Source organism: Equus caballus, chromosome 2, assembly GCF_041296265.1.
Source record: "Equus caballus isolate H_3958 breed thoroughbred chromosome 2, TB-T2T, whole genome shotgun sequence".
Lineage (NCBI taxonomy): Eukaryota > Metazoa > Chordata > Mammalia > Perissodactyla > Equidae > Equus > Equus caballus.
This window is the reverse complement of record NC_091685.1, coordinates 30,423,751-30,439,053: the sequence shown is the minus strand read 5'-3', so window position 1 is coordinate 30,439,053 and position 15,303 is coordinate 30,423,751. Positions and strand designations below refer to the sequence as shown.

The 15,303-nt window shown below is 51.6% G+C and overlaps 1 long non-coding RNA gene across 2 annotated transcripts; it reads right to left on the bottom strand.

The window, feature by feature from the left end:
- Positions 1 to 896: 896 nt before the first annotated feature.
- On the bottom strand, positions 897 to 4,269 carry LOC111772412 (uncharacterized). Of its 2 annotated transcripts, XR_011436502.1 has the most exons (3): positions 4,203 to 4,269; positions 3,453 to 3,674; positions 897 to 3,361 (listed from the first exon to the last, which is right to left on the bottom strand). It is a non-coding gene; the product is annotated as an uncharacterized lncRNA (long non-coding RNA). The 2 variants fall into 2 exon arrangements; XR_002806257.2 differs by lacking the exon at positions 4,203 to 4,269 and having other exon boundaries at positions 3,453 to 3,689.
- Between the last annotated feature and the right edge of the window lie 11,034 nt (positions 4,270 to 15,303).

The following is a 15,303-nucleotide window of genomic DNA, read 5'->3' as shown; positions in this document are numbered from 1 at the left end:
AGGGGAGGCAGAGAACTTAACTGGTCAGGGTGATAAAGGAAGTGGAATTTGGAGGGGAGATGAGAGAGCACATGAGAGTGGTTGGAAGGTGGGAGAGGTTCTGGCAACCTGGTGGGAAGATGGAGCCAAGGCAGGAGAGGGGCCAGGGTGGCTGAAGGCTCTGAGAAGAGAGAGCACTGATGCTCCATTTTAAATCATCTGTACAAGCTGCATTGCAATGCCAGTGCCCTCGGCCCTCACCCGTGAGTCAGCAAATGTCTCCCGTGACTTCACACATGACCCTGGGGAAAGTTAAGAAAAAAGGGCTGCGTTCTACCAGAGGGCTGCCAGGGTTGTAGAAAGGGCCTTCAAGGGAGTTGAGAGCTGGAGGAGACGGAGAATTCAGCAGAAGCAGGTGCCAGGGAAGGACGACTAGAAGAGGTTGACTAGCAGAAATGAAGCCCCTCCCTAGGAGGCCCCAGGCACACTGGGAGGTGAAGTGGTTCTAAAAACATGGCCCCCAAATTCTTTGACACTCCTCCCATTGAGAGGTGGCGTTCTGGGTGCCCCCCCCCCTTGAATATGAGCTTTGTGACTGCTCAACCAATGGAATATGGTGGAAGTGACTCAAATCTTAAGAGTCTGGTAGGTTCCACTTTCTATTTCTGGGGCTAGTTATTCTTGAAATCCAGCTGCCATGCTGTGCCCAGGGTACATGAAGAGGCCGTGCGTGGATGTTCTGGCCAACAGTCCCAGCTGCCATCCCGGTTGACAACCAGTGTCAACTGCCAGACACGGGGGTGAGGAAGCCTGTGGTCACTCCAATGCCATTCACCTTTTATTTGCGACCACATGAGCAAGAACCCCTCTGAGCCCAGTCGGCCCCTAGAACTCTGAGAAAGAATAACAACATGGCATTGTTTTACACTACGAAGTTTTGGTTGATTCATTTTGCAGTGATAGTTTAACTGGAACAGGAGACAAGCCATAAATCTCATCACAGGGGGACAGCCCATGAGAGCCAATTTTTCCTGAAATCTTAAAGCATAGGGGAGCCCTCCACAAGCTGTTATACCTGGAAGATGACAGGGGTGACAGCTGGACGAACTTGCTGTGAGACAGTTTCTGCTGTGACCTTGAGGAGACTGTCCAGGGGAGAGAGGGAAGGGTGTCAAAAATGACTCCAAGTTTCTGTCTGGGGCACCCGTCCTCAGTGACAGCACGAGCTGCCACCGGGAGGAGGGGAAGAGGATGCCAGGTTTGGAGACAGATGATGAGGCCAGTTTTGTTGTTGCATTTGCGAAGTGTTTTCTGTAAATACCAGAAGCTGCTGACAGATGAGTGAAAAACAGGAATCCTTGCTGGAAGCTTCAGACCCTCTTCCCAAAGCAAAGAGACGAGGAATCCCAAACCTCATTCATAAATACCCACACGAGCTTCTTCCTTCGCTCATGCGTAAGCAAAGCATCCAGACAGGAGCATCCAGACAGGAGCATCCAGACAGGTGCATTCAGACAGGAGCATCCAGACAGGAACATCCAGACAGGAGCACTCAGACAGGAGCATCCAGACAGGAGCACTCATACAGGAGCACTCAGACAGGAGCATCCAGACAGGAACATCCAGACAGGAGCACTCAGACAGGAGCATCCAGACAGGAGCACTCATACAGGAGCACTCAGACAGGAGCATCTAGACAGGAGCACTGAGACAGGAGCATCCAGACAGGAGCACTCAAACAGGAGCACTCAGACAGGAGCACTCTGTGTGACAGCACAGACCTGGAGCCGGCCTGCGGGAGGTGGAAGCCAGCCCTGCTCTTACGAGCCGCCTGGCCTTGGGCAGGTGACATAATCCCTCTGTCTCTCAGTTGCCTTATCTCTAAATGGGGACGACAGTACCTGTATTATTGTCAGGATGAAGCGTGCGTGCATGGAAAACTCTCAGAACAGGGCTTGCTGCACAAGTCCGTATTGCGTGTCAGCTATTCATCCTCAACAGACAATTTTCGAGCGTCTGCTGTGTGCCGGAGCCCGCGTTGCACGGAGGACGCAGCAGTGCACGGACAGACTCAGGCCCCGCCCTGTGGAGCACATGTTCTAGCCCTTCTTCGGCCCCTGGCCCTCTGTGTCCTCAGGTTTTCTTTCAGCTCTATTGTCCCAGGGGGTCCTCAGAAAGGCCCCATGAGGTTGGCACAATGACCTTATCCCCATCTGACAGATGCAGACACTGAGGCCGGGAGAGAACTGATGTTCTCTTTGCACAGAGCCTCGATCTGCTGTCACAAATCTGTGTGTTCCTTCAACAAAGGCACTGTGACACACGTGGTCCAGAGGCCCGTGTCTCCTGAGGGCCAGCTGTGTTTCCTCTGCCTGGAAGCCCTCCAGCAAATGAAATCTCAACTGGGACCAACCTCTCGCCCCAGAGCAGGGACTCTCTGCAGCCCCTCACGGCAGATGTTCTGGAGCCCCAGGTGGGGGCGCTGTGCCCGCGCTGCCCGTCTTCCTGCGTGGGTTCCTGGGGGAGGGGGGTGTTTTTCCACTTGATGTCACCTGATATCTTCTTCACAGCAGCCTGAAGTGCCATCATTTATGATGCATTCCCTCAGGTGAAGTGGTTGCTGCCAGGAACATCTTTTAATTTCTCAAATTCCCCTGGGATGGGCTGCGAACACCTTAGTGAGCTGAGGACTGGTCTTAGAGATGATCACTGTCTTCGAGAGATGACAAAACTCTGGTCCGGGAGGAAGAGTGACTTGCCCAAGGACACATAACCAGTCAGTGGCAAAGCCAGGACGAGAAGCTGGCGTGCTCCCCCTGCGTCCCTGCCCTGGATGGGAGGGACAGACGGACACACGATGCTCCCGTGCGTCTCGGGCTGCTTGGCAGCCTGCACGGAGCTTCCCCATCAGAGCTCACTCGATTCAGGCGCCCCGGTGGGCCCGCCTCCTCACTGATGTGGGACGTGGACAGGAGCTGTCTGGGGCTGCCGCAGCCATGCTCTCTTCTTCCGACAACAGGGCCTGGGTTATTATTTAGGGAACTAGCCTTAGATGCGGTTCACGGGTCCCTGCTCCCGGATCCCTGGAGTGGCCCCGGGTTCTGGCCTTTCTGAGGCCTAGTTTAGCGCCTCCTCCCATTCTGTGGGCAGCCCCAGATCCTCCCGATGCAGCCCCTTTTTTCTTGTTTCGCTTCACTAAGCCAAAGCAGGTCTCTGTCACTTGCTTTTAAAGAGCTTTAATTGACACACCCGCTCCCGGATGAGGAGACGAGGTGAGGCCAGGAGAGGTGAGTAAGATGGAGGGCTGGGACCGCAGCCCCGTCTCCTGCCTCCCAGCCCTGCCTCTGCCTTGCACCACACTGCTGACCTGAGAGGCTGGGTCCTGAGGAAACAGGAAGGTAGAGAGGGTGAGTGAACAGGCCTGAACAGAGAGAGCAAAGCGGTTAACTGAGAGGTTTTGGAGTCAGACAGACCTGAGTTTGAATCCCAGCTGTGTCACTTCCTAGTTGTGGGGTCTTGGACAAGCCATTTCATCTCCTCAGAGCCCACCTTCCCTCAGCTGTACCTTTTTATAGACACAGATCTACAGGAATACAGCTGGTGAGCAGAGCAGCAGGTAGATTTTAGCCTTCACATGCCTCTCTTGGTTGGGTCCCTTGTGCAGTGAACAACCTGGACAGCTGTACCAGAAAGCCCTACAGATAGATAATACTTACCTTATATGGATGCTGTGAGAACTAAATGAGATAATGGATGTAAAATTTTTGGCACTGTGCCCAACACTTACTAAGTGCTCAATAAATAGTAACTAAGTATTGTGACTCAGTCTGGCAGGTCTCTGGTAGTCTGTGACATAACTGCAAGTCCTCAGCTCCTCCCTTTCTCACCACCCACCCCCAAACCTGCTAACCTTTCCTGAATGGCCTCAGTGACCTGCCTCTCCCTCCAGGGCTCTGCAGGTTTGGCCGGCCCACCAGGGAACAGGGTTCTGGCCGGGTTTAGGACACCGTGGCTTTCAGTTTGGCGAGGGCCCCAGATATGCCAGGGCCCAGCTGGCAAGTCCTTCCTGCTCCAAGGTTCTGAAGGTCCCAGCGGCCGGCCCTGCCCTCCAGTCTCCTCCCTCGGACCCGAGGCAGATGGAAATCAGAATGCAGTGGATCTTCAGGGTCCAGCTGCAGCAGGCCCAGAAGCCCCCATGATAGCCCAGGCCCCTCTGACCTCACCCCTTCTCTCTGGGCAGGTCCCAGCAGCAGAGACAGGAATCGCCGGACCCCGGGGCCTCCGGGAGCCACGTGTGCCAGCGCAGCGCCTGCCAGCTCCCAGGCTGACCTCACAATGGCTCCTTTCACCAGGAGAGGAGCTGGCCCGGCCCGGAGCCTGCGGGGGGATGTCCCAGGCCCCAGGGCGTGGGGTGGGAGGTTGGAAACTGGGGAATGGGCTGCTGAGGCTGGGAGAGCTGAAGGATCTCAGCGCCGCATCCACCACCCGATGTCAAGGTGACCGCCCCACAACCGGGGCCACAGGAGATCAGATTCCCTGGGACCCCAGGGCGGGAGGGGTGCAAGTCAGTGTGGGAACAGATGGAGGGAAAGAGTTAGTCATGGGGCTCTGGGGGGAGGGGAGGCTGGGCCCTCAGCCCACGCTCTCACTGGCATCTGCAGGCCCATAGCAAGAGGGTGACGTGGTCTTGGTCCTTGGAACAGCCGTTCCAGTAACAACAGGGGCATCCCAGCCAGGCTTCTTCTGCATCTTCCCCTCCTCTCCGTGCCATCTGCCTCAGGCCTCCAGGATCTCTTAAAGGGTCTTGCACCTTCCTACAAGTGTCTCTGCCCCCATCCGCTCCCCCTTCTCGACTCCTAAAGCCCAAATCTGATCTAGGCTGCTCAGTCCCCAAATTAAAGCCTTCACTGGCTCCCCACTGTCCAAAGGACCAGGAGCTCAAGGTCCAGACGGTCATCTTTGCTCACCCAGCACCTGTTCCTTTTCCTTCTGATCTCTAAATGCCTTTATTCCTGGGAAGCCATCCCTGCCCCACTCTCAGTCCATGTGGTTTGGGTGGGGCTCATGTCTCAGGCATGTGACCCCAACCTAGTCAATCAGAGTCTTCTACTCCACCTCCGCACAGGGACTGCTTCAGGCGTAGTCTTATGACCCAAACCAGTCCAGGGAGTTCCATTTCCAGATCCTGTGTTTAAACATTTGGAGAAATGAATGTTTCCTCCTACTGGGCTTGGAACTGGGAGAGTGTCAGCCTGGAGCTGCCCGAATTTGGAAAGGGCCTGCTCCAGAGTGAAGCCAACACAGGGAAAAGCAGAGAGATGGAGGACCAAATCCTGATGGCATCATTTGAAATCCTAGATCCAGCTGTACCTGAAGCAGATAAACTAAATTTTGCAGTTTCTTGAGTCAATCAATTTGCTTTTCATTTAAGCCTCTCGAGATTGTGTTTTCTGTCTCTTGAACCCAGGAGTTCTGACCACTACAGAGGTCCTCCCTCCTCTGGCCTCAAACCACCTCTGCGGTCCCACCTGCCTTGCTCTGCCTTGCCACTCCCCCAAACGCCTGTCCTCAGCCTGAAACGTCTGTCTCCCTTCGCTCTAAAACCCCACCCATCCGTCCGGGAGCTCACGGCCCTTCACATGGGACAAGAGGCCGCTTCGGAGTTGGACAGACTCGAGTGCAAGTCCTGGCTGTTCCGTGCGGCACTTGAGTCACGTGCAGCAGGTCACAGAACTTCCTTGAGCCTCAGTTTCCTTAAAATGGCAAACGCACGGTGCTTACTATGTGCTAGGTATTGTTCTAAGTGCTTTACGAGTCCCGGCAGTCTAGTTCTTTCATCTCCCCCGGGGGACGGAGGCCCTGCTGTTACCCTCATTCCAGCAAGGGGGAAACTGAGGCCTGGAGAGGAGGCGCTGGGGTGGGACTCAGACGCCGGCTCCAGTGTCAGGGCTCTCAACACCCGACGGTCTTGCCCCTCGCAAAATGGGGGTGATACTAGGACCTTCTTCGTAAGGTGGTTGTGAAGTTCCACCTTCACCTGATGTGCGTGGAGGGTCTGGCAGAGCTTGAGCACTGCTGTGACCCCTGGGGTGTCCTCAGCCCGAGTCACCCAGTCTTCCCAGAGAATCCTGGATCTCGGGGTCAGGCTGGAGGGAGGGGCTGCGGCTGATCCAGGACGGTGTCCCCTTGGCTCTGGCTGCTTCACGGGGCTCTCTCTGCTTGGCAGAAGGACTCCGCTCACAATGCTCGTTTGTTCAGACTGGTTCGCTGGCTTCTGCATTCTCTGCATGCACTCTCCTGGGCCCAGAAGTGACGGAGGGGGACGGCACAGGCTCCAGCCAGGCCAGGGTCGGGGGTGGCAGGATAATCTAGTTTCTGGAAAGCCCAGCTCGGCCGCTGTGAGAACTTTCCCTGGGCCTCCCATCCCCTCACCTGTGAAATGGGGACGGTGATGGTACCTGCTTTGTCTGGTGGCGTGAGGATGAAAGAAAATGATGTACTTTGCAGTACGTGTTGTGGGTGCCCAATAGAGGACGCTTATTAGTTAATTGTGTCATTCTGCTTTTTGCTCTGCCAGGCTGCCTGGGGTTCAGTCCCGGCTCTACCGTTTCCTGGCAGTGTGACCTTGAGCAAGGTACTTAACCTCTCTGTGCTCAGTTCCTCACTTGTAAATCGGGGACTTGACTGTAGGTGTCCCTTGCCAACAGACTCCCAGGCTCCGCGCCCCTCTCCTGATCAGGCCCCCTGGCAGGGAGGCCACATGGCCTTTCTTTAAGGCCAGCCGCTGTGTCCTTGTTCGTTTTCACTGCTGTGTCCGCAGAACCTGGCTTGGACCTGGCACACGGTGGGCCCTCACTAAATGTGTACTGAATTTGTGTTTTTCGTGAAACAGACCCTGACTGGGTGCCTCTTGTGTGCCGGGCGCTCTTCTGAGTGCTTTACAGATGTGAAGACGTTTGCCCCTCACAGCCTCGGAGGAGGGACTATTATTACCCACATTTGTTAACAAATGAGGCAAAGAGTTAAAGTAAGGTGCTCGGAGATTCAAACCCAGGCCTCCAGCTGCAGGTTCATCCTCTGAGCTTCTCCGGCCCCGCCCCCTCTGTTCAGGGGTTGGGGTGCACTGGGTACCCACCCATCCACGGGCATCCATTCCTCATCTCTTGGGATGGGATTCTCCCATCCCCAGGGTGAGAAGCGGGGGCTGGCTGTGGGATGTGGGGAGCTGAGCAACGGGCCCAGCCTCCAAGGGACAGCCTGCCAACAGCTGCCACGCCGCCAAGGCCAAGAAAGGCCTGGGCGCAGCTCACATCCTGCTGTTCTTCCAGAGCCCGAGAGAAGAACAGGAAAGGCAGAGAGGACTGGCGACAGCGCTGACTCACCGGGAGGTGGGGCGGGCAGCCGGATCCGGAAGGGCAAGGAGTGCGGCCAATTCATCCTTCTTTCCTTGGACATTCACTGGAATAAGGCTGGGCCCTGAGTCAGAGGCCTGAATCCACCCAGCCCAGAGCCTTGAGAGGCTCACAGGCCAGTGAGGCAGGAAAACGTGTTCAACTGAAACCTGGTCCCCGCGTTCCTCTAGGAAGATGAGGGTCTTTGCACGGCCAAGTGCATCGATGGCCAGCTTGGGTATGGAAGCCACAGCCCCTCCCTGCCATGGCCTGGAGGCCTGGAGGGCGGCTGGGAGGCCTTGGGTAAGGAAATAAGAGGAGACTTGAGACCTGCCAGCAAGAGGAGTGGATGAGAGCAGAGAAATGGAACCAGAGGAAAGAAGCAAACTGTCTAGATTCCAGAACTTCCTGGGGTGGAAAGTTTGCTGGACACGTAAGAAGAAGGATATTTCAGACTCAGATTTCTGTCGCTCAGTGGTGGCTTCCCTCCACTGTCAACACCAGCCTTCCAGACCACGCGCCACGCCCCAGCCTGGTCAACGCTGAGGGTGGGAAGGGTGGGGTGGTGTTCCAGGAGTGTGAGGGGGTGTGGACAGCACACATGGGAGACTCCAGGCATCTGGAGAATTTGGTGGATGCAGCTCTGGAATGAGACAGCTGCCTGTGAGCTGCGCTTCTCGCCAGGCTGGCACTGGGGGTTTGAGTCCTGTGGCGAAGACCGCAGACTTTACAGCCAGATTATGTGGGTCTGACACACTTATTAATACGTGTGTAATCGTAGGTCCTGTGTAGACTCTCTGAGCTTTGTTTCATTTCCCTATTGTAAAATGGGCCTAATAACATAAAGAATAATGTGTGTTTTCAGCACCTACAATTTGCTAGGCACTGATATAAGTACCTTCTGTGGATTATCCTACTTAAATCCTTACTAGGATTAAAACCCTAGGAAATAGGTGCAATTTTCAGATGAGGGAACTGAGGCATAGGAGGGTTAAGTGGCTGGTCAAGTTTATGCAGTAGTAGAGTTGGGGAAGCCCAGCAGGTCTCTCTCATCCAGAAAATGTGGTTAACCATGACCCAGATCACATCTACCTCTGAAGGTAGCTGCGAGTGTTAAATGAATTTATGCATGTAAAGCTCTCAGAATAGCATCATGGCGCGTAGTAAGTGCTCAGTAAATTAAATGTGAGCTCTTGTGCTGTGATCAGTGAAGATGTGAACACCCGACTCAATTGGCTTAAATGTTAAGGGAATTTATTTCACCAACAGGAAATTCTGAGGCCTTCCTGGCCTCAGGATTGATTGAGTCAGTGGTTCAATGATGGCATAAGGACCCAAGAGCTTTCTGTTTCCTGCTCTTCTTGTTGGCTTCAGTCCAAGGGTAGCTGCCCTCTTGGTGGCAAGATGGCTGCCAGCAACACCTGGAGCATCATACATCCTTACTCTTCCCCAGCAAGAGAAAGAAGCCTTCCCTTCCGTCTGATTGGGCGAGCTGTGTCACATGGGTCATCCCTGGCACCAAGACAATGCCAGGAGCGGATTGCCTTCACTTTCTTTGGCTCTACCCCTGGGGCTGAGATGGGGGCGAGCTCTCCCAGACTAGGGGTCTGTCCCGAGGAGGGCTCTGTTGGGAAGGTGCAAGGGGTTTGTGGATGCAACTTTAAAGAACTGGTGACCCTTGTCTCTTGGGGGTTTGGGGGGACCCCTGGGTTACACAAATAATTTCAGCATAGTGTGCTCATCCAGTGTCTGGTGGTGCCCGCGCACAGGAGGAAGAGGTTTGTTTGGATAGAGGGTGGAGGCGTGTCCGTGGGAGGATCCCTGGAGGCTTCCCTCTGAATCCTGAAATATGAGAAAGACTTCCTCAGCTGGGAAGGCTGGGAAAAGGGTCAGAGGTCGAGGCATGAGCAAAGACTGTGGGCTTTGGGGAAGCTGGGGCTGGAGGGCAGAGGAGCCTGGGAGGCGGGGAAGGTGGGGCCAGGGCCCTGGAACACAGAACTCCCTCCTCCCTGCCTCACTCTGGGCCGAGAGGATCAGAAGAATAACGGCTCACATCACTGAGCGCCGACTGTGTGCTTGCACTTCATGGGCACTGAATCCTCACGACAGCTCCACGAGGAAGTCCTGCCACTGTCCCATTTTACAGAGGGGGAAAGTCAGACGCAGAGAGATTAAGTAACTTGCCTAAGGTCACACAGCTGGTAAGGGCGAAGCTGGGCTACAAATCCAGACAGTTGGACCCCAAAGCCAGGACTTTCAGCACGCCCTGTACCTCCCTCTCCAAGCCCCCATCCCAGGAGGGGGAGAGCAGCAGGGAGGAGGGAGAGAAGCCCCATCAGGTCAGCTCCTCATTCTATGAGTCCCTGCAGCGGGTGGCGGCTGCAGCAGGGGGACCTGCAGCGGCAGACAAAGGCGGGAAGCCGGGTTTTGTCTCTTGTGGGCAGCGGGGTGGCGCCCCTCCCGAGGCCTGAGAGATGGCGCAGGGGGGCGGGATGGGGGCGAGGAGCACGGGGACTGATGGGCCTAAGCTGGGAGACCTCGCGTCAGAGGACTTGAGCTCTCCAAGTCTCCGTTCCCTCGTCTGAAGTAATGGTAATTCTCATTATTTCAAATATCTCGCCATTAGGAGGGGGCAGATGAAACGGGGCAAAGAATGCAAAGCTGCTTTTTGCCATGTCATTCAAAGGTTATTTGTTTTTCTTGTTAAAGCACAAACCCTGGGTTGAAAACGTTAGCAGTGATTGCCTTTGCAGCCTAGCTTTTTGTTCTGCTTTTCAGCTCCGCCCCCCCCCCCCCCCAATATTCTCTACAATGAACATATTCTACTTTTTAATGCATTCCCCCCGGAAAAGAGAAGAATATTAAAATTCATTATTAAACTTCTTCCATGGGATATAGCTACATAAACCTATGCATATATGCATAGAACGTCTTTTGAAGGCAACCCAGGAAAATGATCCAGCGCGCAGCCTGGGAGAGGGACGATGAGAGCCCGGGGTGGGGGAGGGGGTGCCTCATGCGGCCGGCTCCATGGCTCTTCTAGAATTATTGTTTGTTTATCTTGCCATATGCTTGCACAACCTCGCAAAAACAGTTTCTTTCTTTCTTTCTTTTTAAGTCAAGAAGAACAAGCAGACTCAAGCCCCAAATCCCCACTGGTCCACGGTTGCCATCCTTGGGACCCATCTCTGGGCTCCCTGCTCCCGTTCTCTGTTCTGGCTCTTTAAGAGACATCCTTTTGGGGAGCCCCCGGCCTGACTGGAAGGCTGACTTCCCCAGGGAGTCTCCTGGCCAAGTGGCTGTTCCCACCAACGTGGGCACCCGGCAGCTCAGGGAGCCAAACTGCGAAGATGCCCCTCTGTGCACCTTTGCACTCCATCCCCGCAAAGCATTCACATTAGTGAGGTTTCTTCCCACTCAACCTGGAGGACCCAGGCCGGAGGTGGGCAGCTGCTCCTCACCGGCGCCTCACTGTGCCTCCGGGCCCCAGAGAAAGGCCACGTCTCTCAGGCGGCACAAAGCCCTCCCTGCTGGCCCGGCCCTGCAGTCCAGCTGCCTCCTCATCACTCTCCAATCTCGGAATAATGGCTGGGCACCAAAAAGGCCTGCTTTCTCTCACTTCAGGCCCATGCACAAGCTATTGCCTCTGCCTGAACAGTCCTTCTCCCGCCTCTGCCCAGCTAATATCTACTTATCACCCAAACCTCATCTTAGATGGGCCCTCCTCCAGGAAGCCCTCCTTGACCAGTCCTGGCAGGAGCCCTCCTCTAGGCTCCCATAACACACTAGGATTCCCTAGTGCAGAATTCTAGCCGTGTCACTTTTACACCGACTGTGTAACTCTGGGCTAATTACCTAATCTCTCTGTACCTCAGTTTCCTCATTTGTAAAACAGTGCTTAGCTCAGAGTTGTTGTAAAGGTTACATGACTTAATTCAGATAAAATGCTCAAGACAGTGCCTGGTACCTAGTAAACGTTTGATAACTCTTGGTTCTTATCACACATTTGGAATTGCCTGTATATCTGTCTCCCCACCAGACTGCTATGAGCTTCTTAAATACCGCGGCTGGGTCGTGTCATCCTGATGTTCACCCAGGGCCTGGTACGTATTTAAAACTTCTCAAAAAAATTCTTCTTAAATAAATGAAATAATCCATTCAAATCAGTGAACATTTCTTGAGCTCTGGCAAAGCGTATGAAGTATCTAACACCCCGTGTCAGACACTGGGCTGCGGAGTACTTTCTACACGGTATTTCCTGTCATCCTTGTGATGAGGGTTTGAGCTAGGGACTTGCGGCCTCCCCATTTCACAGATGGGCTCAATTTCCATCCCCTTAGCCTGTTTTACTTTTTCATCATGGCACATCACCTCCTGACATATTACGCATTTATTTGTCTGACTCTCCACTGGAATGGAAGTCCTGTGAGAGCAGACACTCTGTTTTGTGTTCTATCTATGGTGTTCATGGGGTCCAGAGCCGTGTCTGGCACTGTCTATATCTGTGTTAGACACCCTCGCCTCTCCTCCACCCCAGGCTGAGATGCCCCCAGTGTGCTTTCATAGCACCTGGGAATGATACGTACTTCCCCTAATCCAACAGCCAACAGGCTTTGTTGATATTGCTTCTTAAATTTTCTTGGCCAGTCGGCACACTCTGGGAGGGCAGGGTCTGTGGTTAATAATGAGAATAACAATGAACAGTTGTTGCCTGTTAACATGGGCCAGCTCTTTACTGGAGGTTTCCCATTCAGTAGTTCCCAGGAGCCTGGGAGGTAGCATGTTGTCCCCACTTTATGGAGGAGGAAAATGAGGCATGTGGAGGTGAAGAGGCTTGCTCCAGGTAAGGTGACTAGCAAGTCACTTGCTGGCAGTGCCTGACCCAGGCAGTATGAATTTAGCATTGGGGTCCTTAACCACGGCACATGCTGCCTCTTCAGAAAAGACAAGGGTCGACTGGCCCCACCCAACAGCAAGCCCTCGGGCAACTTGTGGGTCTTCATAGACTGGGTGCCTGGATCCTCTGTAGTCAGGCAAGTGGGTCCGCATCTGTGGGGCAGGGCATGTGCAAGGAGCAGGTAGAGTGTGTGGGGCATTGGTGGAGGGTGACAGGCCTCTGTAGTGGAGTGACTGGGTCTGCTTTAGGTGATTGGCATATGCACACAGGGCAGGACTGTGTTGATGGTGTGTGTGGCCCTGTGGGAAGTGGGACTTGTCAGTTGCAGAAGACTTGTGCTTCTCAAACAGCCACTTAGGGGATTGGCCCTGCCTTTCAAAGCCTGAAACAATTGGGTGCTCCTGTGCCTGGGGCCAGCCCCACTCAGCTGCAATCCTGAGAGAGCTGACAACAGCCTTGCAGACTGGAGGCCTATAGCAATTGTAAGCCCCTGAGCCTAGCAACCAGCTAAGCTGGGGGCTACTCACTTAACAGAAAAACTGCAACAGGAATGTGCTATTAGACCTTGCTGCCAACTGTGCTGGGGCTCCCCATGCCCAATAAAGTGACTGAAGGGTCCATAGCAGCCACTCACAGCTGAGCATTACAATCAGCTGGCCAGAGGGACAGCCTAGTCTCCCTGGGCACCTGCAGCAAGAGCAGCCCTGCCACAATAAAAGGACACACATAGCCCACACAGGGGTCACTCCTGGAACATTTGGAACTGATGATGAGAGGAAAGCACACTCCTGGGCCTCATAAGGCATCTCTTACATAAGGCCACTTCTCCAAGATCAGAAGACATAGCTGACCCACCTAATACATAGATATGAGCACAGAGAAAGAGGCAAAATGAGGAGGCACAGGAACACATTCTGAGCAAGGGAACAGGACAAAACCCCAGAAAAAGAACTAAATTAAACAGAAATAAACAATCTACCTGACAGAAAGTTCAAACAAAAAGTCATAAGGATGCTCACTGATCTTGGGTGGAGAATGGATGAACTCAGTGAGAACATCAACAAAGAATTGGAAAATATAGAAAAGAACCAATCAGAAATGAAGACTACAATAGAGTAAATGCAAAATTCACTAGAGGGATTCAATAGTAGAGTAGATGACATAGAAGAACGGATCAGCGAGCTGGACAAAAGACTAGGAGAAGTCACCCAAGCTGACCAGATAAAAGAAAAAAGATTAAAAAGGATGAGGACAGTCTAAGGGACCTCTGGGACCATATCAAGTGCACTAACATTCATATTATGGGTGTCCCAGAAGGAGAAGAGAGAGACAAAGGGGCAGAGAATCTATTTGAAGAAATAATAGCTGAAAACTTTCTTAACCTAAGGAAGGAAACAGACATCCAGGTACAGGAAGCACAGAGAGCACCAAATAAGATAAACTCAAAGAGGCCCACACTAAGACACATTATAAATAAAAAATGTCAAAAACAAAAGATGGAGAGAGAGTCCTAAAAGCTGCTAGAGAAGGGCAACAAGTTACATAAAAGGAAACCCCATAAGGCTATCAGCTGACTTCTCAGCAGAAACCTCACAGGCTAGAAGGGAATGGCATGATATATTTAAAGTCCTGAAAGGAAAAAACCTACAGACAAAAATACTCTACTTGGCAAGGTTATCATTCAGCATGAAAGGAGAGATAAAGAGTTTCCCAGACAAGCAAAAATCAAAGGAGTTTATCACCAAGAAACTAGTTTTACAAGAAATGTTAAAGGGACTTATTTAAGTGGGAATGAGAAGACCACAAATAGGAATAAGAAAAGTATTTTTTTTTTTAAAAAAGGCAATAAAATCACTGGTAAAGGCAAAAAATACAGTAAAGGTAGCAGATCAACCACCTATGAAGATAATATGAAAGTCAAAATAAAAAGTATTAAAATTACCTATTCTGATGATAAGAGGGTAATGGATACACATACAAACACAAAAGGGGTTAGATATGATATCAAAAACATAAAATATGGGACAAGCAGAGTAAAAGAATAGAACTTTTAGAAAGAGGTCAAACTAAAGAGATTATCAACTTAATATAGATTGCTATATACGTAGGTTACTATATATGAGCCTCATCATAATCACAAATCAGAAACCTATAATAAATACACAAAAAATTAAGAGAAGGGAACTCAAACATAATACTAAAGAAAGCCATCAAACTACAAGGGAAGAGAGCATGAGAAGAAGATAGGAACAGAGAACTACTAAAACACCCAGAAAAAAAGGAACAAAATGGCAATAAGTACATACTTATCAATAGCTACTTCACGTGTCAATGGACCAAATGTTCTAATCAAAAGTCACAGGGTGGCCCATTGGATAAAATAACAAGACCCATTAAAATACTACATACAAGAGACACACTTCAGACCTAAAGACACTCACAATCTGAAAGTGAAGGGATGGAAAAAGATACCCCATGGAAATGGCAATGAAAAGAAAGCTGGGGTAGCAATACTTATATCAGGCAGAATAGACTTTGAAACAAAAACTGTAACAAGAGACAAAGAAGGGCACCACACAATGATAAAGGAAACAATCCAACAAGAGGATATACGTATCCTTGTAAATATCTATGCACCCAACATAGGGGCACCTAAATATATAAAGCAGTTATTAACAGACATAAAGGAGAAATTGACAGTAACACAATAACAGTAGGAGACTTCAACACTCCATTTACACCAATGGATAGATCATCCAAACAGAAGATCAAAAAGGAAACATTGGCCTTAAATGACACATTAGACTAGATGGACTTAGGAGATACATACAGAACGTTTGATCTAAAAACCACAGAATACACATTCTTTTCAAAAGCACTTGGAACATTCTCCAGGATAGATCACATATTAGGCCACAAAACAAGTCTCAATGAATTTAAGAAGCTTGAAATAATACCAAGCATCTTTTCTGACCACAAAGGTATGAAACTAGAAATCAACGACAGGAAGAAAATCAGAAAAGCCACAAATATATG